The following is an 18,635-nucleotide window of genomic DNA, read 5'->3' as shown; positions in this document are numbered from 1 at the left end:
AGAGAGAGAGAGAGAGAGAGAGAGAGAGAGAGAGCAGGAGTCCGGGAGAGGGGAGGTCGCGTTTTATGCATCAAAGACTGATATAAACCATGTTTCGATATAAACTTGCATTCAAATATTTAAATTGGAGAACATGTTGTCTGCAATCCACACATGAACGGATATATGCATATATCAAACAAGTCCATTAATTTAACTTTCAAGATGTTCATGGAGTACTATAATACTGTACAACATGCAACTCGATTGAGGTGTTCAATTTTGGATTTAGTTCACTATTTTGACCTAGTGAACGAGCTATTTCATTGAATCGAGATATTTCATTTTGGGTTTGATTCGCGTTTTTGAGTGGGTCAACTATTTGTCATATAGTAAATCGGTAGCAACGAGCATGTAAAAACACATTACTCCCGAGCATCATCTCTCCATCTAAAAAAGAAGTGGCAAGCTAATATTTCAAAATTTGATTCGAATCGACTTGGTAAGGTAGACGTGGATGCTCGTGCTCCCAAAATTTGAATGAATCGTTAAACATCCTCTGCTCGGTGGAATTCGCACGAGCAAATAAATGGGAGACGTGAAATTACCGTCTTATGTGGGACACGCATCAATTGGCCCGTTGTACATCGAGGGTAGGTTCGTAACTTCATCCAAGCGTGCCTTCTCCTCGGCCGAAATGACATGTGCCGGATAATTCATAAACCATGGTCGGCAAAACATGCTCTCCTCGCCCAAAATAGCTCGCGCCCACTATTTCAAAACACACTCTCCTCGCCCGAAATCGCTCGCGCCCACTATATTTCAAAACACGCCCTCCTCGCCCGAAATCGCTCTCGCCCACTATTTGGGGAGAAGCAAAGTTATTCTACTATCCCCGACCCTCAGTACACACACCCAAGCCGAGAAGCCTAAAGGCAGGGGTAGAACTGTAACTCCCCCTCACATTTCAAACAAATGCGTCCGTAGGACATGGTTCCACTTCCCTCCCAATACCCCCCCCCCATTCATACCTCGTGGGCGCTGTCGGCGTTCTGGGAACGGGGGTCCCCAGACTTACCTGCCTGCGGCCTGCGGCCTGGCTCAAAGGAGGCCCAGCACAGCCCATCTTCATCAACACAGGCTCAAGACCCTCGCGAGGGGCCAAGCCTCGCGGGGAGGACGACAAGGAGCTTCCTCAGGCACGGCCTCGTCAGGCTGGCTCGCGAGGAGGCGGAGAGTTCAAGGCAGGGTACCTCGCGAGGTGCCTATGACGCAAGCCATGACGACCAAGGGTGCCAGTCGGGCATCAGTCGGGCGCCAGCCCGCGCAGTGTCCTCCTTTTCTCTTTGGTGCAAAGGGAGCAAGCGCAGGCGAGAGCATCAAGCAAAGGCGTCCATTTCGGTGCAACAAGACCAAGACCAGCCCAACGGCCGGAAGGAAGTCATTGTGGAGCCCAAGCCGGCGTCACCACCAGAGCCTTTGACAGGCGAGGACCAACTTTAGTCAGGATAAGTGTACCCGCTGTTCCCCTTCAAAATGGCCAATTGTTGGCGCCCTTCCCGCTCAATATTTGGGAAGAGGCCCAGGGCCTTTGCCTATAAATAGGGGTAGCCACCCGTAGGGTAGAGGCATCGAAAGAACAAAGGATAGAAAGACACAAAGAGAGAGAGAGAGAGAGGCGACTGAATTCCTCCCAGCAGTTCGTCGCACCAGCCAAGAACAGACCCTCGCGAGGCTGTTCTGCCTTGTATTGATCATCATCAAGCCCGAGAGGCAATCCACCACACCACACACTGCAGTAGGGTATTACACCACAATGGTGTCCTGAACCAGTATAAATCTTGTGTCTCTTGTGCTGTTCAGTTTGGCAGTTTAGGTCCTAGCGATTCGGTGAGGAGCGAGCCGGTAGAGGGTTGAATCTCCACACGCACCCCAGTGTTCGAACCTCAAGGGTCTGCCGGAACCCGAAATCTGACAGGCGCCAAATCACCTTCTCCCCGGGAAGCTCCCTTGTCCTGAGCCGTGAAACCTCAGCCCCTCCTCCATGGCGCCCCCCACCGCACCAATTTCATAGTCGCCCTCCTCCCTAATGCCGGAGACGATGTCCATTTGCCGTCGTGCACTCGGCCGTGTGCCTCTTACTTTGTGCTGCTGGAGCTGCCTCGATGATGGTCGCGCGAACCGTACCAGAGCCGATTCACCCCCATCATTGTTCACGGTGCCGGAGCGGCTCCAACTTCAGATCCGTCTAGAGTCCCGACGCTGCTTCCCCGTAGCCATCAATCGTCGTGACATCGTTGTTTCCCTGCCACCGGTCGCCACCGCAACCGCGCCGGCCTCATCGACTCGGCAGCTGGACCTGCCTACTTCACCATGCCGCCAGATAGGTCGCACCCTCATCTCAAATCACTTTATTTAGGCGTCAGTTGTCTAAATTTTTATTCTGGGCCAATCGATTCCCAATGGGAAGCAGCACCCCTCGAGGTGGCGGAGCTCCTAGGCTGCCGGTTGGCTGGTGTCTAATGTAAGGGTGCGGGGCTGCAAGTTTGCCGCGGAAGCAGCGCTTAGATGGCTATCTTTTAGAGTTGCGTGGGTTGAAGGTACTACCACCGCCGGATCTGGATGACGGGGAGTCTTTGTGGATTGGCCCGGGGGCTGCGCCACCATGGCAGTGCGGTGGGGCGGGGAGCGGGGTTTTGGCCGGGGCCACGGACGGTGGAGGCAGGTTGCTTTGCCGTTGGTTGCTGGTTCTTCGGGGAAGATTCCAAACAGTGTCAGTCGGGAGGCACAAGACGGCCATCAAGCCATCCGGCATAGATCGAACAGTACCAAAATAAAAAAAATCATGTGACCCCAATTTAGTCTTCAGTCAATAGACGTGTGACCACTCTCGTACCTTGCTGTTGATCTCTTAGTGTATTTCTTCATATAAAAGAGATATGTCATTCTTAACATTATGCGTTATCTGCATCTTCAGACACACCGTCTTCCGACTCACCGCAGCTGCTCCAACAAGGGAAGCATACACAAGAAGGGAGCTATAGTCCCCACTCAACAATTCCCTGCATCGAATGTGCGTGCCCGACATGGACAGCCACAACAACTGCAGGGCCATCGACAAGTCAGCACATGATGCTCACTCCTATGGATGGCAACCAGATAGGTTGTACCCTCATCTTACTTGTGTGCAACATTTATGGCTTTGTTATTCATCTAAGCATGGAAAATAGATCATCACATTTCACTGTATATTCATGCTGATCTCTTACGGGTCTTGTTCAGGAGTTAACGTTGTTCCATAGTTCAGCTAAGATACTTGTTATTTAGGTAACTTTGTTCCATAGTTATCATCCATCAGCCAATGCTATCCCACAGGCTGGTGATTATAGTATTATACCACTTCTAGTATTACCTATGTTGTTCTTTAATACTTTTGTGTGCCATCTAGTTAATCTCGAGTACAAACGATACATATTCTGCAGCTTTCATCTGTGTTCTCCCTTTAGTTTATGAGACCTGTTGCTGCTAGTTAACCCCAGTCCTACTATTTATGTCGTCTCCTACAGGCACTCATTACATAAATCTAACTACTAATTGTCTTCCATGCATGTCAGATATAATTGCACACACTGATATATCCACAAGAACCTCACGGAGCAATGTAAAGGCCAATAAACTTGATGTCAATGATACCCAATATGATGGAACATGTAAAGGCAGTTCTTCAGAAGACAAAGACTTGCAGAAAGATGATAAATCCTCTCCCCACAAGGTCCTTGCTCTAACTTGGCCTATGATATGGGTACAACATGCATATAATGTCCTGGAGTGTATCTACTCTGTTGCAATGCCATGTGCTTAGCATGCTGATCATGCATGTAAATATGTCATGCCTTCCTGTTTTTCAGTACCTATTCCATTCATGATAACATGTTTTCAAATTCAAGTACTGTCATTCTACTCTATCGCAATGCCATCTGCTTAATTTGGACATCATGCTTCTGAATATCTTATGCATTGTTATTCATCAGTATGTACTTCATATGTCTACCATACCATGTTTTTTTTTACATTGAAGTGTTGTTCTAGTGCTCTGTTGCAATGTCATCTTAGTTTCCCAATCATACACGTGTATGTTGCCTTAGTTATTTCTGTACGTATTCCGCTAGCATACAGTTTTACATTCAACTAGTGTTTTTTTGCTGTGTTGTCCTGTCGTATCCCTAGCTCTTACACCATACTCCCTCCGTCTGGATTACATGTTGCCGAAATGGATAAAAAAGGATGTATCTAGAACTGAAATACACCTAGACCCATCCATTTTTTTCAGGATGGAGGGAATACATGTCAATATGTCATGCCTTTCTATTCTTCAGTACCTATTCCATCTCTCTGCTGTAGCATGTTTTATAATTAAAGCACCATTCTTCTATACAAGGCATGCAAGGGGAAGACGACTATGTTAGAATCTGAAGGGTTACAAACAAGGCCTTTGCGAAAGATCCAAACGCCAGGAGATAATAAACCAACTCCAGTTTTTATAGATAATGCTCCAGCACAGAGAAACACAACTCCTACTGATAATAAGCAGATTCTAGTGGCCAAAGAACTAGTCCGCTCCAGTCCAGCAAAAATATGTCAACTCCATTTTAAGAAGCGTGTGCGTATCCTTGCATCATGAAATTTTATAGCTTCTTACCCATCTCTCTTTTAGAAAATAAGCTTAACAGATAGAAGAATTTCTGCAATGGTATCATATATGAGGAAAGATTCTTGCAGGAATTCTCTGTGCTCCAATGCAGATGTAAGTACCTGCTGTATATCACTATATTTTTACATCAGCATGTATTTTGTTAATCGGTGTGAATCCAACCTTTATCTGATCTAAATTTAGTTGTAGAAAAATGTATGATAAAGGCCACAATGTTGATTTTTGTAAGGAAAACTGTGTGGTAGTTTTGCATCCTGAGCTGCATGAGTGTACTATCTCATATCAGTGGGTTTGAATACTTTGGTTCTGCAGCGGGTTTTCACTGTGTTTTTTTACTATGTTGTCCTGTCGTATCCCTAGCTATTACATCATACTCCCTCCGTCCGGATTACATGTCGTAGAAATGGATAAAACTGGATGTATCTAGAACTGAAATACGCCTAGACCCATCAATATTTCCGGATCGATGGAATACATGTCAATATGTCATGCCTTTCTATTCTTCAGTACCTATTCCATCTCTGCTATAGCATGTTTTATAACTGAATCACCATTCCTCTATATAAGGCATGCAAGGGGAAGACGGCTATGTTAGAATCTGAAGGGTTACAAACCAGGTCTTTGCAAAAGATCCAAACGCCAGGAGATAATAAACCAACTCCATTTTTCATAGATACTGCTCCAGCACAGAGAAACCCAACTCCCACTAATAATAAGCAGATTCCAGTGGCCAAAGAACTAGTCTGCTCTAGTCCAGCAAAAGAATGTCAACTCCATTCTAAGAAGCGTGTGCGTATCCTCGCATCATGAAATTTTATAGCATTCTGATCATATTTTCTACATGTTTCTGACCCATATCTCTTTTAGAAAATAAGGTTAGACGATAGAAGACTTCCTCCATTGGGATCGTATTTGAGGAAAATATCTTGCGGGAATTCTATGTGCTCCAATGCTGATGTAAGTACCTGTTGTATATCACTATATTTTTACATCAGCATGTAATCGGCGTGAATCTAACCTTTATCTGATCTAAAATTAGTTGTAGCAAAATGTTAAAGGCGCCAATGTTGATTTTTGTAAGGAAAACTGCCTGGTAGCTTTGCATACTGAGCTGCATAACTGTACTATCTCATATCACGCACATTACTGAATTGTAGTGCTTCTCTGGTTGGCCATTCATTCATTGTGTCAATGTTGCTTTCGTATTACCTTACCTGGCTGATGATAGTTGTGCCATATTGTGTTAATTTGGTGTAGGCTAGTTGCCCAAATGTTCGTTGTGTCAATGTTGCTCTCTTATTATCTGACTTGGCCAATGATAGCAATGCTAGTGTGTTAATTTTGTGCAGGCTGCTGAAGGTAAGAAGACAAACTCTGAAAACAGCAAGGCAACCCCATTGTTTCTTTCCAGTAAATCTAGGCTAGGTAATATGGCAATAACTCATGATTAATCTGTTTGGTTCCCATCCTAATTTATGTTATGATGCAGTGGTCGAGACACTCTCCACTATCAATAATACAAGCCTGCCAAAATCGTCATCTAAATCTGTTCAGTATCCCTTGTCTCAAATGCAACGAAATAAATGTATGTTTGTGAACCAATTAATGGCTGAAGCAATGATGGAAATGGTGGATGAATCAGACGTGTGGAGTCGTGCGACACAACAACTGATCAATGTTTTCAGAGATAGTGTAGCAAAGCAGCAAGAACTTGCCCACATGCTTATGGGCGTCATCTGTGCTGAGGTTGCAGATTGTGATGTTGTAGATGGTTAGGTTCTGCTCATTTATTTGCACTGGCATCAATCTTTGATTGCCCAGTGGATGTAATTTCCTATAATATATGATGGATGTGCAACGTTATTCCCTGTATGCCATACCTTTGCTTGATCGGTTTTGGTCCTGTGCATAATTGCTCGTCGTAATGGGCTCAAATTATCTAATTTGGACTAAAGACATGTACGAACTTTAGTGGGCCCATTAAGTTAATGGGCTATTACTAGGCCGAAAGTTAATGGTTGGCCCTCTTACCTCCCGGGTCGTTAACAGGCCGACATCGAAGCGGGCAACAGGTGGGCCCAATTTTTTCACGGGCCGTTAACAGGCCGTTATTAAGTTTGGGCTACATATGGCCCAACTATACTGTAGGCCTTTAGCAGGCCTAAAGATACAACGGGCTTGTACTGGACCATGAAGAGCATGGGCTGCTAAGAGGCCGAAAGTCAAGTCATATTGTAAATGGCCCAACTATGTTGTGGGCCTTTAGCGGGCCGAAAGAGAAACCGGGCTGGTATTGGACCATGAAGGGAATGGGCCGTTAAAAGGCCAAAACTAAGGTCCGACTACAAATGGCCCAACTCATTTATGGTTCGTTAACAGGCCGAAAGGCACACAGGGCCAGGAATTGGCCCAACACTTAAATGGCTCGCTAAAAGGCAAAAACTCAGGTCCGACTACAAATGGCCCAACTGATTTATGGGCCGTTAACAGGCTGAAAGTGACACCGGGCCGGAAATTGGCCCAACACTTAAATGGGCCGCTAAAATACCAAAACTCAAGTCCGACTACAAATGGCCCATCAGATTTATGGGCCGTCAATAGGCTGAAAGACACACCGGGATGGAAATTAGCCCAACATTTAAATGGGTCGCTAAAAGGCCGAAAGATGTACATCCTGAAAATTGGCCCATCCATTGAATGGGCCGTTAACAGGCCGAAATCTCATCGGGCCGATATTGAGCCCAAATATATAGCGGGCTATTAACGGGCTCGAACTGATGATGGGCTGCAATGGTGTCAAATCTTTAACGGGCCATTGACGGGCCGAATTGGCACATCTCCTATGGGTCGTGGGCTTAAATGGACCTGACACAAGTAGGCCTTATATGGGCCGTCCTGCTAATTTTTACCGGGCCGGCCTTTTTCACCAGAGTAGGCCACTATTGGGTCATGCCATGTGTCGACCTATCATAGGCGCCTCCTGTCCAATGAGTGGATGACATTTGTCCCAACGGTGAGGCAACACGTGTTTCCTGCGGCCAATGATGATTTTACACATGGAAAATTCCCATTGGTCCGGGCTGTTAACGGGTTATCGGATCCAAAACCGGGCCCGATAGCTTAACGGCGTTCCGTTACGGTGGATGCCACGTGTCGGTCACCCTTGACGAAAGCACTTCCATGACGCGCGATTTATCGGCATGGAAGTGGACACTTCCGTGATGATAATTTTGGTAATGTCATGGAACACTTCTACGACAACACATATATGACTATATTGATTCTGTCATAAAATCGTCATGGGTGTACATGCATGACAAAAAACACGACCTACTGTGACAAACACGTATCATCACAGAAGTGTATTTTTTTGTAGTGCATGGTGTTGTTTTTGTGCAGAAAGAAAAGTTCTTGGGATGGAACGATACTTTGCGAGGATTTTTATATATATAAAGAGAATTTCCGGAGCCAAGAGCCACCTGAGGGGGGCACCTGGGTGGGCACAACCCACCAGGGCGTGCCCCCCCCCAGGTGCGCCCCGGTGGGTTGTCCCCGCCCGGTGGCCCCGCAGGCCCTGAAACCGATGCTATAAAATCACATTATTCCGAAAAAAATGGGGGGGAATGAATTATCGCGTTTCATGAGACAGAGTCGCCGCCATCTCCTGTTCTTCATTGGGAGGCCAGATGTGGAGTCTGTTTGGGGCTCCGGTGAGGGGGATCTTCGATCTTCGTCATCACCAGCACATCTCCATCGCCAATTCCCTGATGGTCCCCACCGGGAGTTAGTAATTCCTTCGTAGGCTCGCTGGTCGGTGATGAGTTGGATGAGATTCATCATGCAATCGAGTTAGTTTTGTTAGGGCCTCATCCCTAGTATCCACTATGTTCTGAGATTGATGTTGCTATGACTTTGCCATGCTTAATGCTTGTCACTTTGGGCCCGGGTGCCATGATTTCAGATCTGAACCGTTTATGTTATCACCATTATATCCATGTTCTAGTTCCTATCTTGCAAGTTATAGTCACCTACTATGTGTTATGATCCGGCAACCCCAAAGTGACAATAGTCGGGACCACTCTCAGTGATGACCGTAGTTTGAGGAGTTCATGTATTTACCGTGTGTTAATGCTATGTTCCGGTTCTCTATTAGAAGGAGGCCTTAATATCTCTTAGTTTCCAATAGGACCCCGCTGCCACGGGAGGATAGGACAAAAGATGTCATGCAAGTTCTTTCCATAAGCACGTATAACTATTTACAAAATACATGCCTACATTATATTTATGAACTCGAGCTAGTGTTGTATCGCCCTGGGTTATAACTGTCTCATGATGAATATCATCCAACGAATCACCGATCCAATACCTACGAATTTACCTTATATTGTTCTTGCTAAGTTACTACTGTTTCTACTGCTATCATTACTGATACGTCTCCGTCATATCTACTTTTCCTAACGCTTTTGTCTTGTTTTGGACTCTAATTTGCATGATTGAATGAAACTAACCCCGGACTGACGTTGTTTTCAGTAGAACTACCATGATATTGTTTTTGTGCAGAAAGAAAAGTTCTCGGAATGGAACAAAACTTTGCAAGGATTTTTATATATATAAAGAAAATTTCTGGAGCCAAGAGCCACCTGAGCGGGGCACCTTGGTGGGCACAACCCACCAGGGTGCGCCTGCCCCCCCCCCCCCCAGGCGCGCCCCGGTGGGTTGTCCCCACCTGGTGGCCCCGCACACCCTAAAACCGACGCTATAAAATCACATTATTCCAGAAAAAATGAGGGAAAAAGAATTATCGCATTTCACGAGACGGAGCCGCCGCCGCCTCCTGTTCTTCATCGGGAGGCCAGATCCCGAGTCAGTTTGGGGCTCCGGAGAGGGGGATCTTCGATTTTCATCATCACCAACACATATCCATCGCCAATTCCATGATGCTCCCCATCGGGAGTGAGTAATTCCTTCATAGGCTCGCTGGTCGGTGAGGAGTTGGATGAGATCTATCATGTAATCGAGTTAGTTTTGTTAGGGCCTGATCCCTAGTATCCACTATGTTCTGAGATTGATGTTGCTATGACTTTGCCATGCTTAATGCTTGTCACTTTGGGCCCGGATGCCATGATTTCAGATCTGAACCGTTTATGTTATCACCATTATATCCATGTTCTAGATCCAATCTTGCAAGTTATAGTCACCTACTATGTGTTATGATCCGGCAACCCCGTAGTGAAAATAGTCGCGACCACTCCCGGTGATGACCGTAGTTTGAGGAGTTGATGTATTCACTAACTTCTAATGCTTTGTTCCGGTTCTCTATTAAAAGGAGGCCTGATATCCCTTAGTTTCCAATAGGACCCCGCTGCCACAGGAGGGTAGGACAAAATATGTCATGCAAGTTCTTTCCATAAGCATGTATGACTATTTACGGAATACATGCCTACATTATATTTACCGTATATTGTTCTTGCTACGTTACTACTATTGCTACTGCTATTGTTACTACTACAAAATCACTGCTATCACTGTTACCGTTACTGTTGATGTTGCTACCATTAGCAAAACTATCATACTGCTTTGCTACTAATCACTTTGCCGCAGATAATTAATCTCCAGGTGTGGTTGAATTGACAACTCAGCTGCTAATACCTTCAAATATTCTTTGGCTCCCCTTGTGTCGAATCTATAAATTTGGGTTGAATACTCTACCCTCAAAAACTGTTGCGATCCCCTATACTTGTGGGTTATCAAGACCTTTTTCTAGCACCGTTGCCGGAGAACTTAAAAATATTTGTTGCGTCACTTGGGATTATTATCATATTATCATTATAAAGAATCTGAAGGATGCTAAGACTAAGATTTTTTCCCTCAAAGACGAGGGGAGGTAAGGAACTGCCATCTAGCTCCGCTTTAGATTCACCTTATGTTATAAGTAAACTTGCAACAGCACCACACGCTTTTAATTTTGATATGTAGCAAGTTATTGATGATGCTACTTCTGCTATGAATTGTACTCATAATGATTCTAGTACCTTGCTTGATGATGATGTGCCACTAGGTGAATTTCTTGATGAACAAATTGCTAGAGTAAGACAACATGATATTGTTGAATCTGATGATGAACTTGAAACTGGAAATCTTGAAACACCTACTAGAACTAGTCCTCCTAGATATGAATTGCCAAAGGTACCAGAAGGTTATACTATGAGTGAGGAGGCAACTAGAGATATTCTTGCTTATAAGGATAGAGATGATCTAGAGAAATTATTACGCAATTATAAGGAAAGATCTCTGAATGCTAAAATGAAATGTGATCCTGAGTTTGCTACTTCACCTATCTTTATTGATGATAAGGATTATGAATTCTTTGTGGACCCAGAGTTAATCACTTAGGTTGAATCTAATCCTTTCCATGGTTATGAAACTGAAACTATTGTGGCACATCTTACTAAGTTGAATGACATAGCTACCCTTTTTGCTCATGATGAGAAGATTCGCTATTACTATATTCTCAAGTTATTTCCATTCTCATTAAAGGGTGATGCTAAAGCTTGGTACAACACTCTTGCTCCTGTTGTGTGCGTAGTCCCCAAGATATGATTTATTTCTTCTCTGAAAAATATTTCCCTGCTCATAAGAAACAAGCCGGTTTGCAGGAAATATTTAACTTTGTGCAAATTGAAGAAGAGAGTCTCCCACAAGCTTGGGGGAGGCTTCTCCAATTGCTTAATGCTTTGCCTGATCATGCTCTTAAGAAAAATTAAATACTTGATATGTTCTATAATGGACTAACCGATGCTTCTAGGGATTTCCTAGATAGTTGTGCTGGTTGTGTTTTCAGGGAACAAACTATTGGGCAAGCTGAAGAATTATTGAATAACATATTGAAAAATTATGATGATTGGACTCCTCCTGAAACACCTATTAAACCCACTCCTAAGAAGAGGGTATCTTATATCTCAATCCCGGAGATATGCAAGAGGCAAAGAAATCTATGAAGAAAAAAGGTATTAAAGCCGAGGATGTTAAAAATTTACCACCTATCGAAGAAATACATGGGCTTGAAGCACCACCACCACCTAAGGTGGTAGAGGTAAAATCTTGAATGAAATTCAATGATAGTGATGATCCTCGTAATAAACATCCTAGTCGATGCCTTTATGAGTTTGATAATTACATTAGAAAGCAAGATCACTTCAATGCAAATGTTATGAAACAATTGAAATACAACTCTGATATGATTGCTCGCTTAAGTGACTTGTTATTTAGAATCTCAAATGATGTTAGAGGTGTAGGAAAGCATGCCTCTATGGTTTAAACTCAATTAGAACAAGTTGCTGAATCTCAAAGAGAGTTACTTGATGAAATGAACAATAATACAAGTGACTTTGCTGTTAGAGTAGAAACTAGAGGAGGTAAAACGACTTAGGAACCACTCTATCCTGAGGGACACCCAAAGAGAATTGAACAAGACTCTCAAAGAATTAACACTGATGCACCTAGTTCTTCTATAAAGAAAAAGACGAAGAAAAATAATAGGACTTTGCATGCCTCTAGTGAACCTGAAGTAGAAAAACCTCCTAATAATGATAATGAAGTTTCTATCTCTGATGCTGAAACTCAATCTAGTAATGAACACTCACCTTCTAATAATTAAAAAGATAATGATGAGGTTCATGAAGACACTCAAACAAATGATAAAGAACCAGATAATGATGCTGACATAGAACCAGTTGTTGATCTTGATAACCCACAACCCAAGAATAAAAGATATGACAAAAGAGACTTTGTTGCTAGAAAACACGGTAAGGAAAGAGAACCATGGGTTCAAAAGCCTATGCCCTTTCCACCTAAGTCAACTAAAAAGAAAGATGATGAAGAATTTGAACGCTTTGCTGAAATGTTGAGGCTAATCTTTTTGCGCGCTTGAATGATATCTTAAAAATGCCTCCTTATGCAAAGTATATGAAAGACATCATCACTAATAAGAGAAAAATACCGGAAGCTTAAATCTCAACTATGCTTGCTAATTATACTTTTAAAGATGGAGTACCTAAAAAACATGGAGATCCGGGAATACCAACTATACCTTGCTCCATTAAAAGAAATTATGTGAAAACTGCTTTATGTGATTTGGGAGCTGGTGTTAGTGTTAAGCTTTTCTCTGTATATAAAGGACTTGATTTGATAAACTCACACCTACTGAAATATCTTTGCAAATGGCTGACAAATCAACTATCATACCTATCGATATTTGTGTGGATGTGCCCGTTGTTGTTGCTAATGTTACTATTTTGACTGACTTTGTTATACTTGAGATGCCCGAGGACGACAACATGTCGATTATCCTTGGTAGACCCTTCTTGAATACTGCAGGGGTTGTTATTGATTGCAATAAAAGCGAGTTCACTTTTCATACCAATGGTAATGAGCATACGGTGCACTTTCCGAAGAAACAATTCCAAGTGAATGGTATTAATGTTATTGAAAAATCTCCGACAATCACTATTGGAAGTTTTCAACTACCTCTACCTACTATTAAAAAGAAATATGAAATGCTTATTATTGGGGACATTCATATCCCCATTAAGGTAACTTAGTGATTTACGAAAGTTCTTCGGTTTCATGCTAATCGAAAGTGGTTGTTAATAAGACTTGATCAACCTTACTAATGGATCATTTTTGTGAGGTATGAAGTTGATGAATTTAGTAAGCACTAGCTTCTGTCCCTACTTTCTGTTTTCTGTTTTTCTTAGTTAAATAAAATAAAATTCCATGCTTTTTCTGTTTCCTGAGTTTTTCATGCAATAAAAAAATGACCAAAAAATAAAAGTTCTCAAAATGCCCTAAAAATTTAACATGATTTTTTTCTGAATATTTCTTAATTTCTCGTGCAAATAATATCAGAGGGAGGTGCACCAAGTGCGCACAACCCACCTGGGCGCTCCAGGACCCCCAGGCGCGCCCTGGTGGGTTGTGTTCCCCACGTGGGCCCCCTCACTTACTTCTTCTTCCCATATCATCACATTCACCCAGAAAAAATCACTATCTCTCTCTCTCTTTCTCTCTCTCTCTCTCTCTCTCTCTCTCTCTCTCTCTCTCTCTCTCTCGTGTTCTTGCTCCCGAAACCACGGATTTCGATCTCTTTGCTCGAAGCTCCATTTCCGAAACTGTTTCGGGGATTTGTTGTTTGGTATGTGACTCCTCCATGTGTCCAATTAGTTTTTGTTTTAGTGCTTTATATTTGGAATAATTAGCTACTCTTGTTGCTGCTATAGATGAGCTTGCATGTTGAATTCTTAGAGTTCTAAGTAGTTTGAATGCTTGCTATGTCCTCTATACATCCCTATGAGTAGTTGCTATCATTTTTGTGAAGTTTTGTTGAGAAACAAATATGGACTAAAAATTTCAGAATTTTGTTCATAGGAAAAAGATGAGTTTCTTTAGGAAGTTTGCTTCTAGGAAGAACTCCAAGGGGGTTATTGGGGAGTCGTCTGACAATGATCTCCATACCCAAAGGTTGGGAGAACTACGGCCTTGCGAGTGGCTGCATAATGCATTCATGGAAGGGGCTGGAATCCTTCAAGAGTTCACACAATATGCTGCTAATGCCGGCCTCACCGACTTCATCGCAGCTGAATGCGAACAATATCATCTCCTCAAAAATTCCTTTGTGCAAAACTTTCGTTTCCATTCTAGGAATAATCCCCCTGAGGTGCAGTTTAATTTATATGCTAAATCCCGCCAGATACCTCTTACTTAATTTTGTGACATATGCATGCTTCCTTCTGATGGTGATTTGGTAGAGCCTAAGCCCTCAAAGTTTGAAGATTTTTACCGTACTCTGACGGTGGGGGATGAGAGAGGAGTATCGAGCACCACCGCTGTTAGCTTTGCAGTTTCCTGCTATGCATTATTTTGCTATATTTATTGCAAAGTGCTTGTTAGCAAGAGAGAAGGTGGGTGCACTTAGCGCCCCAGACTTTGCTGTTTTGTGTCGTGCACTTTATGGTGACAACACTTATAGCTTGGGAGCTATTGTGGCACGTTGCCTTCACCTTAACAGATCCAAGGGTAAAATACATGGGGGCATTTACGCTACTCGCTTGGCGACTCACTTCAATGTGCAGATACGCCAGCATGATCATCTTTGCCCAGAGCTTACTTAGATAGAGTAGCTATGGAGGACCACTAGTTTATTGCTGCAGATTGCCCTAATATTAATATGCCTTACAACTTATTTTTCAGTGTGGATACTCGTGATATTATTCCCTTGCCTGCACCTGCTTTGTTTGATCATGTTGCCAGGGGCGGATACAGGATTATGCCTAAGGACATTGTCACTTACTGGAACCACCAGGCTGCGGCGCAGGAGGAGCCTCAGCAGTGGGACCCTATGGTGCTTGCACCCCAGTACTTCAACATTGGTCCTCACGGTTTCTACGACTGATGATTACCAAGTTAGGCCAAAAGCCTAAGCTTGGGGGAGTACGTATTCGCACCGACATTACATTCATGTTCACGCATTTCATCCCAGTTGTTGGTGTCCACACTTTTTTATTGTATCATCCATGTTTAATTTATCTTCTCGCTTTCTTCTTGTGTGTTTGAAAAACTTTGAGAAAATCCAAAAGTATGTTTCTTGCTTCCTTTTGATTTTTCTTCCTAGTTTAAATTGTTGTAGCACTAAAAACAAAACCTAAAAAGACTTCCTTGTTCTTCTTTTACTTGTTGGGAGCTTTCTCGTGTAAATAGTTTTTCTTGTTTTTGCTTTTCTCTCTTCATTTGCTTGTTTACGAAAAAACCAAAACTCCAACAATATTTAAGTGTATTTCTATGGATTTCTTTTCCTTTTATTGAGTCATACCGAGGAGAAGACCACAATGAAAATGTTGAGTGGCTCTCATTTGCATTATTTGATCTGATAAAGAGCCCATATTACTTTGTCTTCTCCTACTGAATAAACTGTTTGCAGATTCCAGCTTAGTCCATGACACTCTTGCACTATTATTATTTTCAAATCATCCAATCATGTAAGTGAAAGGCAATAATGGCGATATTAGATGAACTGGATGTGGCAGAGAGAAACGGGTATGAACTCGACTTGTTCTGTTTTTTGTAAATATGTTTAACCTGGTATCCATGATTCAGCCTATTATGATCAAACATGTTTGCAATGACAATTAGAGATTATAGTTCCTCATGCCATGCATAAGTAGCTAGGAGTGAATAATGACTTATCTTGGACATCAACATTGCGTTAAAATGATTGTGATGTGGTATGATGATATGGTATCCTCCTTTGAATGTTCGAGTGGCTTGACTTGGCACATGTTCATGCATGTAGTTGAATCAAAACCAACATAGCCTCTGTGATATTTATGTTCATGGTGTTCATATCCTACTCATCCTAGTATCCAATGTAACTTATGCATAATGCATGTTCATGACCGTTGTTGTTCTCTAGCTGGCCACTTCTCAACCTATTTGCTAGCCTTCGCATGTACTAAGTGGGAACTCTGCTTGTACATCAAAAACCTGAAACCCAAGTTATCCCAGATGAGTCCACCATGCCTACCTATATGTGGTATTACCCTGTCGTCCTAAGTAAATTTGCATGTGCCATCTCTAAAAACTTCAAATAAATATCCCTTTTGTGTGCCTGGATCGTTCATGGAACGATAGGAGGTAGTCAGTATCTTCCATGCTAAGCGGGTTATTCTCAGGTCGAGTATTTATTCACTCGCCATCGCACGATAAAAGGGCGGTAATAGGGATGCCCAGTCCCAAATTGAGAAAATAATTGATCTCTCAAATAATCAAACAAAAACTCCCAATGGAGTCATAACCTTTACCTTTCCGCTTGGTAACCGCCACTAGCATGCTTAGCATGGGAGATATTGATAACTGATAGTCGTGAAGTAAATGAGAAGGGTGCATGTCTCAAATTTCATTTACCTCTAAAAATTTGAACTCTGGCACCTCTGCAAATCACGACTTCCCTCTGCGAAGGGACTATCTATTTACTTATATGTTCTGTCATCATGTTGTCAAATAAGTGCCAGAACCTGAGAGCATTGCTATCATGTCAATGCATACTGTGTAGCTAATGTTGGGTGCATCATGACTAGATCTTTTCTACCATAAATTACAATGTTTAGTCGTTGCTTGAACTTTGGGGGTGCTCTGCATTTATGCTTTGCGGTCTCACAAAGGGCTAGCGAGATACCATTATTGTAATATTATATCATGATTGTTTTGACAACGTGTTGTTGTTTCAGATATCTTATTATTGCTCTCTAGTTGGTTATGTCATCGATATGAGTTAATATAATTTTTAAGAGTTATTGTCGGCATGGTTAGTTATAATCTTTGCTGAAAACATGGGTGTTGTTTAAGCTTATTTATGAAACAAGAGCGAAAGAATTCGTAAAAGTTTTTCTTTTTCACTTTCAGTTTATCAACTGAATTGCTTGAGGACAAGCAAAGGTTTAAGCTTGGGGGAGTTGATAGGTCTCCGTCGTATCTACTTTTCCTAACTCTTTTTCTCTTGTTTTGGAATCTAATTTGCATGATTTGAATGAAACTAACCCCGGACTGGCGTTGTTTTCAGCAGAACTACCATGGTGTTGTTTTTGCGCAGAAATAAAAGTTCTCAGAATGGAACGGAACTTTGCGAGGATTTTCTATATCAATAAAGAGAATTTCTGGATCCAAGAGCTACCTAATGGGGGAAACTGGGTGGGCACAACCCACCAGGGTGCGCCTGCCCCCCCCAGGCATGCCCTGGTGGGTTGTCCCCACCTGGTGGCCCCGCAGACCCTGAAACCGATGCTATAAATCACATTATTGTAGAAACAAATGGGGGGAAAAGAATTATCACGTTTCATGAGATGGAGCCGCCGCCGTCTCCTGTTCTTCATCAGGAGGTCATATCTGGAGTCCGTTTGGGGCTCCGGAGAGGGGGATCTTCGATCTTCATCATCACCAACACATCTCCATCGCCAATTCCATGATGCTCCCCACCGATTGTGAGTAATTCCTTCGTAGTCTCGCTGGTCGGTGAGGAGTTGGATGAGATTCATCATGTAATCGAGTTAGTTTTTTAGGGCTTGATCCCTAGTATCCACTATGTTCTGAGATTGATGTTGCTATGACTTTGCCTTGCTTAATGCTTGTCACTTTGGGCCTGGGTGCCATGATTTCAGATCTGAACTGTTTATGTTATCACCATTATATCCATGTTCTAGATCCGATCTTGCAAGTTATAGTCACCTACTACGTGTTATGATCCGGCAACCCTGGAGTGACAATAGTCAGGACCACTCCCAGTGATGACCGTAATTGATGTATCCAATGCCTACGAATTTACCTTATATTGTTCTTGCTAAGTTACTATTGTTGCTAGTGCTATTGTCAGTGCTACAAAATCACTGCTATCACTGTTACTATTACTGTTGCTACTGCTACCATTATCAAAACTATCATACTGCTTTGCTACTGATCACTTTACCGCAGATAATTAATCTCCAGGTGTGGTTGAATTGACAACTCGGCTGCTAATACCTTCAAATATCTTTGGCTCCCCTTGTGTCGAATCTATAAATTTGGGTTGAATACTCTACCCTCGAAAACTGTTGCGATCCCCTATACTTGTGGGTTATCACTTACTGCTACCAAAGCACTGTTATCACTGTTACCGTTACTGTTGCTGTTGCTACCATTATCAAAACTATCATATTACTATGTTACTGATCACCTTGTTGCAGATAATTAATCTCCAGGTGTGGTTGAATTGACAACTCAGCTGCTAATACTTGCAAATATTCTTTGGCTCCCCTTGTGTCGAATCTATAATTTTGGGTTGAATACTCTACCCTCAAAAACTGTTGCGATCCCATATACTTGTGGGTTATCAGAGAGCTAAGTCTAACAGGTGTTTTAA

The sequence above is a fragment of the Triticum dicoccoides genome, chromosome 6B (assembly GCF_002162155.2).
Source record: "Triticum dicoccoides isolate Atlit2015 ecotype Zavitan chromosome 6B, WEW_v2.0, whole genome shotgun sequence".
NCBI lineage: Eukaryota > Viridiplantae > Streptophyta > Magnoliopsida > Poales > Poaceae > Triticum > Triticum dicoccoides.
The sequence above is the reverse complement of the archived record's forward strand: the minus strand, read 5'-3'. Positions refer to the sequence as shown.